The sequence below is a fragment of the Leucopleurus acutus genome, assembly GCF_964270905.1.
Source record: "Leucopleurus acutus genome assembly, chromosome: 7".
In the NCBI taxonomy this organism is placed as follows: domain Eukaryota; kingdom Metazoa; phylum Chordata; class Mammalia; order Artiodactyla; family Delphinidae; genus Leucopleurus; species Leucopleurus acutus.
In genome coordinates, this window is record NC_139150.1 from 74,691,912 (window position 1) to 74,712,285 (window position 20,374).

The following is a 20,374-nucleotide window of genomic DNA, read 5'->3' on the forward strand; positions in this document are numbered from 1 at the left end:
ATTAGGTGTTGATCTTAATTGTTTCAAGACTTGAGTGAGACAAATGGAAGCCATCCGTGTGATGTCCCTCCTTCACCACCATTTTACAGGAGATGGAACCAAGGCCCAAAAGCAGGTGCAAGTTGGCCAGATTACAAAGAGGGGATGGTAAAACCGGGTGGAAGTTTGGATCCTCTGAATCTCAAACCAATATTCTTTGACTTCATTCTTATCTTGTTACTTCTATGGAAACCCCTAGACTTTTTTCAAATCTTGACTATCTGGAGGGAACTGTTTCATTATTTTTAAATTTTCTTATTTTATTTTTAACATCTTTATTGGAGTATAATTGCTTTACAAGGTTGTGTTAGTTTCTGCTGTAATAACAAAGTCAGTCCGCTATATGTACACATATACCGCCATATCCCCTCCCTCTTGCATCTCCCTCCCACGCTCCCTATTCCACCCCTCTAGGTGGTCACAAAGCACTGAGCTGATCTCCCTGTGCTATGTGGCTGCTTCCCACTAGCTATCTATTTCACATTTGGTAGTGTATGTCCATACTACTCTCTCATTCCACTTTGATACATAATTTTTCTATTTTTCTTTCTACCTCATAATGTACACATAAAAATTTGAATGTGTCCATGACTCATTTTCGGCACCCCACTGCCCTACCACTGCTACCAGGCACTGCCTTCTTAACTGAGAGGCAACTCAAGGGAAAAGAAGAAAACTGAGATGTTAAAAACATTTGCAAGCCTGGAACTTCCAGTTTCAAGATGGTGGAGCGAATGTATTTCCCTTTACGAACAAAAAGAATAAATGTTCTTAAAATGAACACAGAATGGATACATATAGGATGCTTGAAAACAAGAGGAGAACTTTCAACAGACCACAAAAGGTGTAGGAAATCCCTGAAATATATAAAGCTTCTGGGAAGCTACAAATAAATTCTGAATACCTATTACAATACTCCATTAATGACCTCATGACTAAGCCACAGCACACTCCTTCTTTGTGTTATTTGACTTTTAGCTTGGAGCTGAAAGAGGAAAGGAAACAATATTTATGTATCATTTCATTTACTCCTCAAAATAACTCTATAATTTGGTGTTATTATCCCCACTTTGCAGGTGAGGAAGTTGAGTTCTAGAGAAGTAAAGTAACCACACTAAGGCCTCGTAGCTAATAAGTGATAGAGAAGGAACAGGAACGTGGGTATTTCTGGTTCTAAAGCCTGAGCAATTTCCACTACACCGACATCTCCCCACATGTTGGAAGGACAAGCACTTATTACACACTACCATACGACAGGCATGGAACCAGATGCAAAATTATCACTGACACTGCACTGTGCAGGTAATTGTGTTTGCTTAAGGATTCTCAAGGGAGAATGTAAGACAAAGGTGGCTAATCTCACTTATAGTAAGAAAACCTGAGGAATGCAGATACATCAGTTGCTTAGGGTCCTAGAAGTCACAAATGCCATTCAAGAATGGAAATCATCTCACCAGTTAATGGTCACCACGCAAAGTCTCTCTTTTAGTCCCAGCTTGGACCCAGCGGGCACATTTCTGAGAAGACCAGTCAGACAGTACAATGGCAGGCTATATATGGCTCGAGGACTGAAACAAGATCAAATCTGTGGTCTTGTTCTCATTAGCTCATTGTCATAACATCCTGGGTGGTCTCAGACATCAGCTACATTTTATTCCCTTGAAAGCTTAAAATCATCACTGAGGTAACTATGGCAAGTCCCCCCGGAAAAGCAAACCAAGAGGTACAAATGCCAGTCACTCTCCCACCCATGGAAATCTTAGCAGCTTCCATAGAGGTTGGCTGTGTGTGCATCATTGGCTTAAGAGTTCAGAGATCTCACATTGTGTCTTCAAGAGTTCCTGCTTAATTTCAATCAGCAGTGTTTTTTGTTTTTTGTTTTTTGTTTTTGCGGTACGCAGGCCTCTCACTGCCGCGGCCCCTCCCGTCGCGGAGCACAGGCTCCGGACGCGCAGGCCCAGCGGCCATGGCTCACGGGCCCAGCCGCTCCGCGGCATGAGGGATGCTCCCGGACCGGGGCACGAACCCATGTCCCCTGCATCGCCAGGCAGACTCCCAACCACTGCACCACCAGGGAAGCCCTTTTTTTTTTTTTTAAATTGATGTATAGTTGATTGAAATTTTCTGTTAGTTTCAGGCATATAACAGTGATTCAATATTTTTATAGATTATACTCCATTTAGAGTTATTATAAAATATTAGCTATATTTCCAGTGCTGTGCTCACAGATACAAAGAACAACTAGTGGTGAGCAGCAGGGAAAGGGGTGGGGGCAGAGACAAGATGGGGAAAGAGGATTAAGAAGTACAAAGTACTAGATACAAAATAAATGACATAATCAGCAATTTTTGATCTCTATTGTGATTCATCCCATGAGCTTGACTTCTACTGGAGCAACAGAATCTTATTTTAAGGTACTCTCCTCAGAGAAAGAGCTCAACAACATGGGAAAAAGAAGGGAGAAATGAACTAATGTTTATTAAGTGTCTACTATGCCCCAGACCCGTGTGGAGTACTTTAACTATGTTATCTCATCTAATCTGCACAAAAACTCTATAAGGTAAGGTGTCTGTTTTGACAGTTGGTGAAACTGAAGATTCCACCATCAGTTTCACTGAAGTGTGAGATAAAGAAACCTGCTCAAGGGCTTCCCTGGTGGCGCAGTGGTTGAGAGTCCGCCTGCCAATGCAGGGGACGCGGGTTCGTGCCCCGGTCTGGGAAGATCCCCGGTCCGGGAAAATCCCACATGCCGTGAAGCGGCTGGGCCCGTGAGCCATGGCCACTGAGCCTGCGCGTCCGGAGCCTGTGCTCCGCAACAGGAGAGGCCACGACAGTGAGAGGCCCGCGTACCGCAAAAAAAGAAACCTGCTCAAGTTCACAAAGCTAGAAAGATTGTGAACCTAAGATTCAAACCTGGGTCTACTTGACAACAAAATCCATGTTCTTCTAGTTAAATCACCTTCCATAAAATACAAAAACTGTGAGTTTCCTATACAATAGCCTATCTTATATATCCTTATTCTTTTGCTAACTTCTGCCTAGAAATAATTTGATATAAAGTATCATTTTGCCTTTTTTGGGAACTGCTGTCTAAATATAGAAAATATTGCACCATTACCTAGTAAATTGTTTTTTTACATACCATAGTTTATCATCTGCAGATGCTGTCAGGGCCTGATGTTTGAGTCATTATGCTTATGGGATTTAATTTTTAATGATGCAAAAATTATGCACAATACACCATCATTTCTCTCCCAAACCCAGAATCTGATAGCTAATAATTGCTCCTTACTTAGTGTGCTAACACTCCGTGATATTAATTAGAATGCAGCTGGAATCAGAAAAGTGACTTTCTGAAAATGGCCTTTATGAATTCTGTGCTCATTTTTTTCCAATAACTTCAAGATTAAAGTTGTTGATTACATGCATCAACAATTTTTTCCCTGACAGACTCTTCTACAAACAAAATATAAGGTCTGCAAAAGCTAGTTGATGACCTTTCCACATCACGAAGTGCAAAGAACTCTGTAGCTGTATTAGTTAGAGTAATACTGGCTAGTTTCATTTTGTAAGAAAACTGTAAACTGAAATGTTTTTAATATTGAAGAATTGGTACAATAAAAATGAATTAAAATGTATTTTAATATTGAAGAATATTTGCCCTGCAGCAATTGCACTCTCATCTCCCACTTACAGGCTGCCCTTCTCTCCCATGTAACCATGAACAATAGTGACAGTAGTGCCACTCAAACCAGCAAGAGGGGCCTACCCTGGATACCAAGCCAAAAGGCCCCTCTCCAGCATCTTCTCCAGCTACAACCCTTCCCATCGGGTGAGAACCCCACATCTACCACTCAGAGTATGGGGAGAGGGCTTGATGAAGCACACAGAAGAGCTCCCCAAAGCTTCTCCTGTAGCTACCTGTTCTATCGTGTTCCGTTCCAGGACCGTGGTGTCCTGGTCTTGCCAGAATTGCTTCTGAGAAAAACAGCTATGGTAACCACATTGCCTCTGCGGCACTAAAGTCCAGGCGAACATAGAATTGAAACTACAGCTCTGAAATCATGTTTCCGAGGTTCATTTCCAAGGGTGCATTTTTGAGTAATTTTAAGAGGCAGCTTGAGGGGGCAAAGGCCATGAATCTTCAAATCAGATTTAGAGTTGAAATTTGGCTTTGAGTCATTAGACCCTTCCACATGTACACCAACCTTTCTGAACCCCAGATTCTTCACCTGTAAAATAACACAACCTGGTTCATCAGGCTATAATACAGGTCAGATGAGAAAATGGGTAACATACGTACTGGAATCTTTGGCACACAGCAAGTACACAATTAATGTTGGTTCTCACTTTTTCCTCTTTTTCTCTTCTGAGGCTGAGTCTTTCACTCTTACTTGGATTCTCTCCCCATCTCCGGCATACAAATTGACTAATTCTTCAACATGCAACTAATACCTCGTGCCTGAATATTTGTGTCCTTTAACGTCTTTTGGATTTCATCACTTTTTTTCTGACTCCCTCTCTGTGCTCCAATTACACCCTCCCACAAAGACTGAGCAAAGCAAGGGAGTAAGAATAAAGAATGGGAAGAAGGGTGTCTCATCCTTTATCACCACCATGCTCAAATTACCGTCAAGAGCTCTTGCTGACCCTACAGATCAACGCTAGGGTTCTCCATCTCCAAATTTGGTACTTGCTTGCGAATTTGCATGTGACAGGAGCTCTATAAAGTTTATTCTTCCTATAACCGAGATAATTTGCATAACAATTCCAGCTATCAGGAGACGTTGGACTCTGCAACATGCACCATTTGCAGATCCCTACAATGGAGAATCACTTTTGCAGCTGATGGGAGAAGGTGGGGGAGTTGGTCATTTACCAGAATGACTTTTTCATGATAAGCAGCCAGCATCTGTGATTATTTCCAAAGGCAGTGAACAGGTTCAAAGTCTTACATTATTGGACTTTAATTAGGAGTCAAGTTTGCATACATTTTAAATGTTAATCAATGTTCAGTGAGCCAGTGAACTCAGATAGGTCACCCACAACCTACTCTCTCCAGAAAGAACATATGCTCTTTTCCTTTTTGTTGAGATGTAAAGTACCATGGTGCAAGAGCACAAGATCCTATTTCTCAAAAGAAAATGGCAAAGGACAAGTAGAGTTCAGGATGATGACTCAGAATCTTGGGATCTGCGAATCTCACTACTCAGCTGAATTCTTAAAACATTCCTCCCTACTCCCATAAATGTGGAACAACATATATTGCCTATAAATTTCATTCATTTTGAAGACTCTTTGGGAAGCTCTAAACATAACCTGAGGCACAGAGGTAAATGCAGAAGCAGAGTTTAATATTTCTGGCCTAAAATTAGTCTGAACTGGATTTGAGCAGGTCCTCCGAATACGGAACTCTAAACCTACTTCCTGGCAAATGAGAAAACAAAAGACTAATACAACAATTATATTTCCTTGGATAAAATTGCTCATTATTATACAATTATGTTTGTCTTATTTTTCTGGTATTAAAATGTCCTTTCTTTTATGAAATTAGTTCTTAGATAGTCATGTGTGTTTGTTTTTATTTATTTATTTATTTATTTTGCGGTACGCGGGCCTCTCACTGCTGTGGCCTCTCCTGTTGCGGAGCACAGGCTCTGGACACGCAGGCTCAGCGGCCATGGCTCACGGGCCCAGCCGCTCCGTGGCATGTGGGATCTTCCCGGACCGGGGCATGAACCCATGTCCCCTGCATCGGCAAGCGGACTCCCAACCACTGCGCCACCAGGAAAGCCCTGTTTGTTTTTAAATAAGTCCTTGCTTGGTAACATTTAAAAGTTGATGGGTCTCCTAAGTTTAGGAAAAACACAAATCCCTGGCAGATGGATGAAATTCACAAATCTGGGGAATGCTGAGGCAAGAAACCATACTGTACAGGTCTGCAAAAGACCAACACCCTGGCTTTGACTCTGTTGTTTTGTCATCTCTCTTTTCTGTCCAAGACAATGTTTAAAAGTCAATATTTCTCCACTTCCTGTCTCTCCTTTTAATGAGAAAGGACAAACACTTGAAAACAAAAATGTACGCAAGGTGCTTGAGACAGAAATTATTTCCTCAAAGTGCTTTAATCATGCTGTTGAAAACCACATCCTCCCATAGCCTAATCACATAAATCACAGTAAAAGGTTAAAGATGAAGTTCAGCTGTGCCAAATTGCCTGCAATGGTTTCTCAGAAATGGATTACTTTCTGAGTAAGGTGAAGTCATTCTGCTACCCACTGGTATGCTTAGGTGGTCTATGGCTTGTAACTTCACATCCAGATCATGAGCACGGATGTCTGGTTTGAAGGACTGCTTGTTTAATTTCTTATCAACATTTGACTCAAACCTAGACATTGGGCAGAACTTCCATGAAGTTCAGGACTTCCACACCGCCAGCACCAGGGGGCAGCAGCCAGGCTTCATAAGAGGATAATGATAGTAATACAATCTAAATGCATTACCTGTACCTTGATAAACTCTTAAATACCATCTAAAGCATTATTATTCCATTATTATTCAGGGTTCCCAGACACTAAGCATTGTGAACAGAATAATTCCTCAGAAATGTGATTTAGTTATTGAATAAATGTAGGAAGTTATGGAGTATATTGCAATGATTCTTAAATAACTTCAGAAGGATGGTAAAATAGAAAGGGTCTTGGACTTGGGAATCAGGTGACCAAGGGCCTATTTTTCCTTTGGTGTAAGCTTAGAGTTACCTAATTCTCCTGAGCCTCACTTTCTTCATCAATGAAATATGTGTTTGGTCTGAAAAGACCCTTTTATTTCTGTTCATTAAGCATTTATTTTGTTCTAAGTACTATGCATGGTGCATCACAAATAGTATCTCATTTAATCCCCTATAATAACTCTATGAGATGAGTACTGTTATTAGCCCCACTCTTGTCCAAGGTCCCTTACGTGATCTCACTCCATTCTTCCCCAAACAAAATACACTGAAGCTGCTTTGGGTAAACACAACTGCTATTTCCCCAAAGCTCATCTACAGCTTCTGTGTGTTAAACAGTTTTGTTTTTCTGGTTTTACTTCCATTTTTGTGTTCCTCTTTGGTTAACTGATTGGTTTCCCTTTCAGTGGCATTGCAATTTGCATCTCAGCTCCTTACAATCATAAGAGTAAATTAGCTAACACTTATTAAGCACCAATCAAATGGCATATGCTTTCCAAATATTTTCTCTTATCCTAACAACGACCCATTGCCCCATTTTACAAGTCAAGATATAGTCTCAGAGATGTTTAACAGGCTGCCCAAGACCACACAGCAAGGCGTTCTCTCTCTCCTTTTTTTTTTTTTTGAAGTATACTTGACTTAAAATGATTCAAGTGTACAGCAAAGTGATTCACTTATACATATATATAGTTTTTCAGATTCTTTTCTATTATAGGTTATTACAAGATATTAAATATAGTTCCCTGTGCTATACAGTAGGTCCTTGTTGTTTATTTATTTTATACATAGTAGTGTGTATCTGTTAATCACAAATTCCTAATTTATCCCTCCCCTTCTCTGTCTCCTTTGCTAACCATAAGTTTGTATTCTATGTCTGTGTAACTCGCTCTCTCGACTAGTCTATCTTTTATTCCCCACTAAGCCCTATAACCTATGACGCAGCTCTTTCAGAAAGCATGTTGACGTCTACATACTTTCCTTCTATACAAGGATCACTCATTTCAGGGAAGGAAACTGTAAATTAGTTTGCACAAATATTCAAATCAAAGCTGTTTGGATTTGATAAGAAAGCTCACGTTTAGAAAAGAAAGAAGGCTAGTGTTTTCACACTCTGTTCCTTAGATTGTATATGACCAATGATCTGCTGTTTAGCAAAAGGAAGACAACAGAGCAGTTGCTACTCTGTGAAGAGCAAAACTAAGTTATCAAAATTTGTTTTTAAAATCTTCCCATTTAATATGAATTGAGAAATGAGAATTATGTTGACAAAAACTTTCAGTTAATGACTGATGCATCATACTCCTGTGATTTTAAACAATGATCTCTTTGTGGCTTTGAGCAAAGAGCTTCTTCATCTATGCTACACTTCAAATGGTACCCCAAATTCCAGCTAATTTATTACATTTTTATTACAAATCAGGACATGGAGTGAAAACTATATAAATCAATCCATCTATTTGTCTAAGATTAGTTGTAGAAATTCAAATCTGAATCTGTTTCACATAGCTTAGATTTCACGCCTATACCTGACCCTACTACCAGAGTTTCCTTATTTATTTTGCATCATGATTCCTTATATATCCCACAGTCTCCTCTGTGACCAAGTATCCACCAATTCTTCAGGCTCTGGGTAACCTTTCCACATCAGAATCTTGTTTTCCTAAGGCATGTTTCATCGTCTCCATTTTGGAGAGAAAGCACAAAAAGCAGAGTTTCTTTAATTTCCTCCAAACTCTCTCACTCAACAGGCAATGAAGATTCAAACCGTAGGATTCAGCAATCCTACTACTGGGTATATATCCAAAGGAAATGAAAGAGATATCTGCACTCCCACGTTCATTGCAGTATTATTCACAACAGCCAAGTTACAGAAACAACCTAAGTATCCATCAGTGGATGAAAGGATAAAAAAGATGTGGTATATGTATGCAATGGAGTATTATTCAGCCATGAGAAAGAAGGAAATCCTGTTGTTTGAGACAGCATGGATGGAAATTGAGGACATTATGCTAAGTGAAATAAACCAGACAAAGAAGGACAAATACTGCATGGTATCACTTATATGTGGAATCTAAATAAAAAGTCAAACGCATGGGAAACACAGTAGAAAAGTCGTTGCTGGGGGCTGGGGAGTGGGGGAAATAGGGAGAGGATGGTAAAAGTGTACAAACTTTCAGCTGTCAGATGAATAAGCTCTGAGGAAATAATGTATAACATGGTGACTCTAGTTAATAACACTGTATTGTATAATTGAAATTTGCTGAAAGTAAAACTTAAGTGTTCTCACATACACACAATAAAAGATAAGTATATGAGGTGATGGATGTGTTAATTAACTAGATGGGAAGAAATCTTTCACAATGTATATGTATATCATATCACATGATGTACACTTTAAATATCTTAAAATTTTATTTGTTAATTATACCCCAAGAAAGCTGAACAAACCCCTGCTACATGTGAACTACCACATGAGGAATTATAAATGATGTTAAGATTTTAAAAAGATAGAATGTTGTACTCAAGGGGCTTAGAATCTACCAGCCAATCTGACTAGATGATCTAGTTTCTAACTGACTTACAGTTCTCCTACAGAGAGGAAATCAATCACATTATTCTAAAAAGGGATCCTTCATTTTACAAAAAGATTCACTGCACATTTCCTAATGTACAGCAGGACATTTAAAATATGAGTAGATGGGACTTCCATGGTGGTCCACCGGTTAAGAATCCACCTTCCAATATAGGAGATGCGAGTTCAATCCCTGGTTGGGGAACTAAGATTCCACATGCCACAGGGCAACTAAGCCCATGCGCCACAACTACTGGGTCTGCGTGCCATAACTAGAGAGCCCACTTGCCGCAACTACAGAGCCCACATGCTCTGCAACCCGTGTGCCACAACTACAGAGCCCATGCACTCTGGAGCCCGTGTGCCACAACGAGAGACACTGCAACTACTGAGCCCGCGTGCTCTGAGCCCATGTGTGCACCACAGCTACAGAGAAGCCCGCACGCCACAACTAAGACCCAACACAGCCAAAAAATAAATAAATATTTTTTTTAAATAAAATAAAATATGACTAGATGTCCATACAGCTTTTGGGAGAACATATTTGTGACTTTCACAACACTGGAAACAGATGAGTAGTGTGTTTCTATTTTCCAACAGTAGGAGTTAATTTTTTATGGCATAAATTCTTAAATGTTATTGGTTTTTAGGCAAAAAGTGACCCTGAAAACAGGCAATTTATTTATTGTGACTTTTGCCAAATAGTATCAAGAATGATAGCTACTTTTCCTTTTCCCAAAGTCTCTCTCTTTGTAATATGCTTCTTCAATATGTGTTAAAATGTGCATTTGTTTTTATAGACTATCAATTTAATGTGACCATAACCATATAAGCTGTAAAAACTACAAAACTGTTATCATAATCAATATGATATCAAGAAACAAAAATGAGATCTAATTATACTTTACTGTAGTCATATATCCCCTTAATAACATTCATAGGAGGAGCTTCAAGGTAGCGGAAGAATAAGACGCAGAGATCACCTTCCTTCCCACAAATACATCAGAAATACATATACATGTGGAACAGCTCCTACAGAACACCTACGGAACGCTGGCAGAAGACCTCAGACCTCCTAAAAGGCAAGAAACTCCCCACGTACCTGGGTAGGGCAAAAGAAAAAAAAAGAAAAAACAGAGACAAAAGAATAGGGACGGCACCTGCACCAGTGGGAGGGAGTTGTGAAGGAGGAAAAGTTTCCACACACTAGGAAGCCCCTTCGCGGGGGCAGACTGCGGGTGGCGGAGGGGGAAAGCTTCGGAGCCGCGGAGGAGAGCACAGCAACAGGGGTGCGGAGGGCAAAGCGGAGAGATTCCCGCACAGAGGATCGGTGCTACCAGCACTCACCAGCCCGAGAGGCTTGACTGCTCACCTGCCGGGGCGGACGGGGCTGCGAGCTGAGGCTCGGCTTTGGTCGGAGCGCAGGGAGAGGACTGGGGGTGGCGGCGTGAACAGAGCCTGAAGGGGTCAGTGCGCCACGGCTGGCCGGGAGGGAGTCCGGGAAAAGTCTGGACCTGCCGAAGAGGCAAGAGGCTTTTTCTTCCCTCTTTGTTTCCTGGTGCGCGAGGAGAGGGGATTAAGAGCGCTGCTTAAAGGAGCTCCAGAGACGGGCGCGAGCCGCGGCTAAAAGCGCGGACCCCAGAGACAGGCGCGAGACGCTAAGGCTGCTGCTGCCGCCACCAAGAAGCCTGTGTGCGAGCACAGGTCACTCTCCACACCCCCCTTCCGGGGAGCCTGTGCAGCCCGCCACTGCCAGGGTCCCGGGATCCAGGGACAACTCCCCCAGGAGAACGCACAGCGCGCCTCAGGCTGGTGCAATGTTACGCCGGCCTCTGCCGCCGCAGGCCCGCCCCGCACTCCGTGCCCCACCCCCCCGCCCCGGCCTGAGTGAGCCAGAGTCACCGAAGCAGCTGCTCCTTTAACCCCGTCCTGTCTGAGCAAAGAACAGATGCCCTCCGGCGACCTACACGCAGAGGCGGGGCCAAGTCCAAAGCTGAGCTCCTGGGAGCTGTGAGAACAAAGAAGAGAAAGGGAAATCTCTCCCAGCAGCTTCAGAAGCAGCGGATTAAAGCTCCACAATCAACTTGATGTACCCTGCATCTGTGGAATACATGAATAGACAACGAATCATTCCAAATTAAGGAGGTGGATTTTGAGAGCAAGATTTATGATTTTTTCCCCTTTTCCTCTTTTTGTGAGTGTGTATGCGTATGCTTCTATGTGAGATTTTGTCTGTATACCTTTGCTTCCACCATTTGTCCTAGGGTTCTGTCTGTCCATTTTTTTTTTTTTAAGTATAGTTTTTAGCGCTTATCATTGGTGGATTTGTTTTTTGGTTTGGTTGCTCTCTTCTTTATTTTGTTCTTTCTTTTTTTATTACGTTTTAAATTTTAAATAATTACTTTTTATTTCAATAATTTTATTTAATTTATTTTTTCTTTCTTTCTTTTTTTTTCCCCTTTTCTTCTGAGCCATGTGGCTGACAGAATCTTGGTGCTCCAGTGAGGTATCAGGCCTGTACCTCTGAGGTGGGAGAGCGGAGTTCAGGACATTGGTCCACCAGAGACCTCCCAGCTCCATGTAATATCAAACAGTGAAAATCTCCCAGAGATCTCCATATCAGTGCCAAGACCCAGCTTCACTCAATGACCAGCAAGCTACAGCGCTGGACACCCTATACCAAACAACTAGCAAGACAGGAACACAACCCCACCCATTAGCAGAGAGGCTGCCCAAAATCATAATAAGGTCACAGACATCCCAAAACACACCACTGGACATGGTCCTGCCCACCAGAAAGACAAGATCCAGCCCCACCCACCAGAACACAGGCATCAGTCCCCTCCACCGGGAAGCCTACACACCCACTGAACCAACATTAGCCACTGGGGACAGACACCAAAAACAACGGGAACTACGAACCTGCAGTCTGTGAAAAGGAGACCCCCAAACACAGTAAGTTAAGCAAAATGAGAAGAAAAACACAGAAAACAGAAAAACACACAGCAGATGAAGGAGCAAGGTAAAAACCCACCAGACCTAACAAATGAAGAGGAAATAGGCAGTCTACCTGAAAAAGAATTCAGAATAATGATAGTAAAGATGATCCAAAATCTTGGAAATAGAATAGAGAAAATACAAGAAATGTTTAAAAATGACCTAGAAGAACTAAAGGGCAAACAAACAATAATGAACAACACAATAAATGAAATCGGAATCAATAGAATAACTGAGGCAGAAGAACAGATAAGTGACCTGGAAGATAAAATAGTGGGAAAAACTCCTGCAGAGCAGAATAAAGAAAAAAGAATGAAAAGAATTGAGGACAGTCTCAGAGACCTCTGGGACAACATTAAATACACCAACATTCAAATCATACGGGTCCCAGAAGAAGAAGAGAAAAAGAAAAGGACTGAGAAAATATTTGAAGAGATTATAGTTGAAAATTTCCCTAATATGGGAAAGGAAATACTTACTCAAGTCCAGAAAGCACAGAGAGTCCCATACAGGATAAATCCAAGGAGAAACACACCAAGACACATATTAATCAAACTGTCAAAAATTAAATACAAACTAAAAATACTGACAGCAGCAAGGGAAAAACAACAAATAACATACAAGAGAATCCCCATAAGGTTAACAGCTGATCTTTCACGGAAACTCTGGAAGCCAGAAGGGAGTGGCAGGACATATTTAAAGTGATGAAAGGGAAAAACCTACAACCAAGATTACTCTACCCAGCAAGGATCTCATTCAGATTTGATGGAGAAATTAAAACCTTTACAGACAAGCAAAAGCTAAGAGAATTCAGCACCATCAAACCAGCTGTACAACAAATGCTAAAGGAACTTCTCTAGGCAGGAAACACAAGAGAAGGAACGGACCTACAATAACAAACCCCAAACAATTAAGAAAATGGAAATAGGAACATACATATCGATAATTACCTTAAATGTAAATGGATTAAGTGCTCCAAAGAAAAGACATAGACTGGCTCAATGGATACAAAAACAAGACCTGTATACATGTTGTCTACAAGAGACCCACTTCAGACCTAGGGACACATACAGACTGAAAGTGAGGGGATGGAAAAAGATATTCCATGCAAATGGAAATCAAAAGAAAGCTGGAGTACCAATACTCATATTGGACAAAACAGACTTTAAAACAAAGACTATTACAAGAGACAAAGAAGGACACTACAGAACGATCAAGGGATCAATCCAAGAAGATATCACAATTGGAAATATTTATACACCCAACATAGGAGCATCTCAGTACATAAGGCAAATGCTAACAGCCATAAAAGGGGAAGTCAACAGTAACACAATCATAGTAGGGGTCTTTAACACCCCACTTTCACCAAAGGACAGATCATCCAAAATGAAAATACATAAATAAACACAAGCTTTAAATGATACATTAAACAAGATGGACTTAATTGATATTTATAGGACCTTCCCTCCAAAAACAACGAGATACGCTTTCTTCACAAGTGCTCATGGAATATTCTCCAGGATACACAGTGAAGTAAGTCAGAAAGAGGAAAACAAATACTGTATGCTAACACATATATACGGAATCTAAAAAAAAAAAAAACGGTCATGAAGAACCTAGGGGCAGGATGGGAATAAAGACACAGACCTACTAGAGAATGGACTTGAGGATACGGGGAGGGGGAAGGGTAAGCTGGGCCAAAGTGAGAGAGTGCGTGTACATATATACACTACCAAATGTAAAACCAATAGCTAGTGGGAAGCAGCTGCATAGCACAGAGAGATCAGCTCGGTGCTTTGTGACCACCTAGATGGGTGGGATAGTGAGAGTGGGAGGGAGGGAGATGCAAGAGGGAAGAGATATGGGGATATATGTATATGTATAGCTGATTCACTTTGTTATAAAGCAGAAACTAACACACCATTGTAAAGCAATTATACTCCAATAAAGGTGTTAAAAAAAAAGAATTAATTAGTAAAAATTCCATGGGGATTTTATATTTAAAGAGAGTGTATTTAGCAATACTAAACTGAAAATACAATCAAATAAGAAATAATAAAAAATTCAATTTGTAACTAAAAGAAAATAATAACATTCATAAGTTACCAGTTACATAATTAAATGCCAGAGGTGTTATCATAGATACATTTTAAGGTCTAATTAACTGATAATAAGTATGGTTCTATGCTAAGTCTACATGATAATTAGTGAGACATTAGAAGAGAAAGTCTGCTAATCTGAAAATTATGAAGCTATTTCTTACCTGTTGCAGCATGGTTGGAATTCTGCCTGCAAAGAAATGGCCTCAGGTTCTCAGGTTGGACTCAGAAAGAAAAGATGTGGTTTTACATGCTGCTGGAATAAAATATTATTCATTGCTCCTGTGCTCTTTTCTTTTTTAAATTTTTTAATTTTTAATTGTAGTAAAATACATATAACAAAATTTACAATCTTTATTTTATTTTATTTTTTTTCGGTACGCGGGCCTCTCACTGTTGTGGCCTCTCCCGTTGCGGAGCACAAGCTCTGGATGCGCAGGCTCAGCGGCCATGGCTCACGGGCGCAGCCGCTCCGCGGCATGTGGGATCTTCCTGGACCGGGGCACGAACCCATGTCCCCTGCATCGGCAGGCGGACTCTCAACCACTGCGCCACCAGGGAAGCCCACCATCTTTATTTTTAAATGTATAGTTCAGTACTGTTAAAAATATATTCATACTGTTGTGCAACCAATCTCCAGAAGTTCTTCACCTTGCAAAACTGAAACTATACTCATTAAACAACTCTGCATTCCCCCCGCCCCCGCCTCTGGCAAACCATTGTACTTTCTGTCTCTATGAGTTTGACTACTCTAGGTAGTCTATAAATCCCTCATTTAAGTGGGATCATACAGTATTTGACTTTTGTGACTAGCTTATTTCACTTAGCATAATGTCCTCAAGGTTCATCCATGTTATAGTGTGTCAGAATTTTCTTCCTTTTTAAGGATGAATAATGTTCTATTGTATGTATATACCATATTTTGTTTATCCATTAATCTGTGGATAGACATTTGTGTTGCTTCCACCTTTGGCTATTGTGAATAATGCTGCTGTGAACATGGGTGTACAACTGGACTCTTCTCTTGATTTGATATAAACAGACACATTTTTCTGGTCCAAAAATTTGACCCTAATTTCAACCTCCAGTTGCCCCAGTTGCAGTGGCGATGCATCCCCACTGCGACGGGTGAACCAGCCTTTTCCTTGAGATTGGTATGCTTTTTCCTAGGAGGGAATTTGGAAAAGATCTAATATTTATTATGCCCAGTATGTGTCAGTCTCTGTGAATGGTGCTTTTATCTTCTATTCCTAATAAACCTTTGAAGTAGATATTAATCTCTTTATTTTACAAATGAGGATCCTCAGGCTAAGAGTTTAACAATTTTCCCAAGATGTCAAAGTAGTGTCAGAAAGAAAATATTTTCCACTATCCTCTTAGGTGATTGTACGGAGGGCTGCAAATTAAACTAACAAAAACTTGATTAACAGAAGACACACAATTTTTATTAATGTTTACATGCACAGAAGTTCACAGAAAAGAAGTGAAACTCAAAGAGGAGGTTAGTCTCTGGGGTTTGTATAATATTTTAACAAAGGAAAGGCAGTTTAGGCTTTAAGGGACATTAATGTTGTGGAAGCGACTAGGAGATATATGGGGGAACTAATGGAAAATAAGGGTTATTTTAGTAAAGTCTGCTTATGCACACTTGTCTCAGTGTTGACTCTCCATCTCTGGTAATAAGAGAGTCCTTCTCTTCCTGGTAGAGGAGGACACTTTCACAAAGGGACATTTATGACCTGCCTTTTAGGCAGTTAACAAGAGGGCAGAGACTCTTCCTGCATCTGTTGATCCTCCATTGCCTTCAACTCAAAATAATGCTATGCCAAAGTGGTATATTTGGGGGTGGCATATCCTGATCCCCTTCAGTAGTAAAAAGTGAAATGAAATTAAATTCCAAGTCTTTTGGGCTCGATAACCCATGTACTTTCCCCACTACATTGATAATTAATAGGAACAACTCTTCCCACTTACATTCACAGAAATAAATCATACCATTTCGGGGGGGGGGGGAGGTCATTCCATTTGTCAAATGTTTCTTCATTTCATCTGCACTGTCACTCCTATCCCCTCAGTCACCTGCTGTTATGTGTCTAGCCCTATCCTAGGCACAATGGGATACTGAGGGATACGATGAGGTTATACTTATAAGAAACTCACAGCCTAGCTGGGAGAAAGCATGAAAGAATTTCAAGGGAGTGAGTCTCTACAGACACATTAGGGTGTCAATCAGGGCAGATGAATTCTGATCCAGTGCCGTCCACCATGCATCCTCTGCAGGACAATTCACCTCTCAGTCTTAATATGAATCTGGAATATGAGGGTATTGGATTGAAATTCCTTTAGACCCTAAATTTCTGATATGTCATTGCATATATATACAAACAGGTGTATATTACACATGGCTGGAGGCAACTTGCTTAAGCCCTCAATGTCTTTGTGTCCTTTTGTAAAATGGAAGGTTGGATACGTGCCTTTGTAAAAGGACAAAGGATATGTCCCTTTGTAAAATGTGTCCATTTGTAAAATGGAAGGTTGGATACGTGCCTTGCAAGATCTGGAGGAAATTAAAAGCAATACTTCCAAAAGACAGTCAGGAATACTCTTTGGTACAATAAATGGTAGCTAGAATTACTATAGATCTTCAGGTAGATTTATCAAATCAACAACTTTGCAGGATAAAGACAGTGATATAGCAATGGGCTTCAGGTGAGGTATGGGAACTTTTGTTTCCCCTGGAAACAAAATAACCCTATTAAATATAACTTGGTTTACCATTCTTTCTCTTTTTGTGAGAATTAGTGAGCACTCTTCAAGTTCTATTTTCCACCTGCGAGGAAAACATCCAAAGATTTCATAGAAGCCCCATGGGTAGGAGCGGTGACAGAGTTTTATCCAATCACAGAGTGGAAAGAAACCTTGAAATCATAGAATTCCATGATTCCTCAACCCTAGCTGGTCATCAAATCATCCAGAGTACTTATTAAAAATATGGATTCGTAGCCCAGCACCCAGAAGGATTCTGATTCAGTAGGTATAGCTGTGGTGGGTAGCTCTCCAACTATACCTGGACTCTGATCCCTCCACCTACGACCCCTTTTACATCTGGCTTCAACCTCATGCCAGGCTACTAAAGAATAGTTTTCTAAGCAATTCCACTTCTAGGTATATACCCCAAAAGAAATGAAACCAGTCACTTGAACAGGTATTTATGCATCCCCATTCACAGCAGCATTATTCACAAGAGCCAAAAAGGGGAAGCAACGCAAGTGTCTATCGACAGAGGAGTGAATAAACAAACTGTGGTAAATATATACAATGGGGTATTATTCAGCCTTAAAAAGGAAAGACATTCTGACACGTTATAACATGGATGAACCTTGAGGACCTTATGCAAAGTGAAATAAGCCAGTGGCAAAAGGACAAATATTGTCAGTTACCCTTAGACGAGGTATCTAGAGAAGTCAGACTCACAGGAATAGAAGGTAGAATGGTGATGGTAGCTGCCAGAGGCTGGGAGGAGCGGCATGGAGTTTCAGGTGGGGAAGGTGAAAACGTTCTGGAGATAGATGGTGGTGACGGCTGCATAACAACGTGAATGTACTTAATGCCAATAAACTGTACACCTGAAAAATGGTTAAGGTGGTAAATTTTATGTTCTATCTATTTTACCACAAAAAATAAAAATAAACTAGAGTGGTAAAAAGAAAAAAGTTTTCTGGCTGGGGGAAGGGAGCGATTTATTTTGAGACTCTGCCATAAATCAGGTTCCCTTGTTAGCACTGGGGAGATGGTTCCGTTTCTCAAAGAACCCAGGTACCTCTAGAGAGAGGAACTGGATTGTTTCAATGAATTGGACCTACAGTGAAAAACTTCTCTGATAGCAGCCTGTGGAGTCAGAAAAGGGAGCCATCAACTCGTCCAGGGAAGGATGGGGTGGTGAGGGACAGCTGAAGGCTTCTCAGGAAAATAACACAGACGCTGAGTCTCCTCCGTAGCTCCAGCTCTGCTCTTACTCGCCTCCCAGCACTTTCAGAACCAGCAGTTGCAGCCTCCTCTACTCCAGCCACTGCCCCATCTCCTCTGTTTCCAGGTCCTCTGTCTCATGTCCTGAAGTCCCAGCTTGAACTTCACGAGCACCCGTTGATTAACATTTTACAGAGGGCTGAGAAATTCTTCCTCAGTCAGAGGTTAGGTCCTTTAGGAAAGTCTCTTATACCTACTATTCTGCAGCTATTTTTGTTCTGCTTTGCTTTCTTATTATTACCATCCACATATCTATTGTAGGAATTTGTAAAAGCGGATAATAAAAAAGAAATGAAAAATAAAAGTCACCAATAATCCCACCACCTACCTACCTCCGAAAATACTAACGTGCACACACACCCCACACATTTTACATGAATGGGGTAACACTATACGTTATCATTTTTAACCTGCTTTACCCACTTCACTCTGTCTTATCTCAGGTGACGACCCCTCTAGATTTGTGGATGGGGAGAGCACTGAAACAAGATTCCAACATTCACCATCCCCCATGCAGACATGCAGTTCTCGTGCACAGGTTTTCTAAGTGGCAGGATCCCTCGAGGGGTAAAGCAAGGTCTGCTGCTACATGGGGCCAGGAGCCTGAGGTTGAGGACAATGCAAGAAAAAGGAGTTTCCTGCACCTCCTGTCCTTCCAAAGCCCACTGCTCTCCCTACCTCTCCCAGCCATCCCTCCAAACACCACTCACTGAAACTTCAGCCCTTCGGACTACACCCGCCCTGCCAGGAACCAGGCAGCGTGCCACCCCAGCAGATGGGCCAGAGAATAGGTAGTCAATGTTGATTTCCTGGGACAGATAGGAGTATCAAGTGTAGATGCTGAAAACAGGACTCCTAGGTAAGAATTTATCCTTCAGCACTCAAATCATGACAGACAGAGTCAGAATTCTAGCCGAGGGAAAAATTCACTCCGACCCAAGAGGAACAGCTGTCAAGTCTTGGGGAAAAAATGCTTCCGTGGAGAGGGGAGGGCGGCAGTGGGGCCAAGGAGCTCCCTGGTGGCTTCCCCTCGTATTCTGCAGAATCCATCTTCAAGCCAAAACAAGCTTGCTCAGCCCAGGCAGCGCCTGGTTAAGCGGCCATTAGAATGCAGAGCTGCACACACAGGCTCTCCAGATACATAAAGAGTCCATAACATTTGGGCTGCAGCCCTAACTCATTATTTGCTATGAAAGTTTATGTAGCCACAAAATTAAATGAGAAAAGCCCATTAGGAAGGGTTTGCAACCTACTTAACTCATGCCTGACAACAGCAAAAGAGCACAGTGTAGCTGTCAGCTCAGTGGTTCTCCTTCCCAATTTAAATCATGGCTACTCCTTTTGGGAAGTTCCAAGCAAACAGGAGCCTCTCACACATCCTAGGGCCTGCCCCCTGTGGCCTGGGACCCACTCCACAGAGGTAAGCGAGCCCTGCCTGTAGCAGTCGCACTCTTACAGGACACTGCTGGGGCCTCTGCTCCAGTAGCCGCTTGGCAAAAGGCTCAGGCTGATTGTACAGGCTGCAATGGGTCATTTTAAATAAGGTCTGAAAATTCCCATTCAGCCACAAATTAGGCCTTTCAACAAGATCTCCTTTTTTTATTAAATCCTGGGTCAGCAAATCACGGCCCCCAGGTCAAATCCAGTCTCCTACTTGATTTTTAAATACTGTAAGGTTTAACTAGAATACAGCCACGTTTCTATTTACACCTCCTCTAGGGTTACTTTTACTTTCACTCCACTGGGCAGAGTTGTAAAGTTACAAGAGTCTGCAGAGCAAATAAATTCAAAAATATTCACTAATCTGACCCTTTACAGATAAAGTTTGCCAACTCTTCTACTAAACCACTATAGAGATCAACTTTTATTAGTCATTGTTATTTTAAAACTTTTCTGGTATATTTTAGA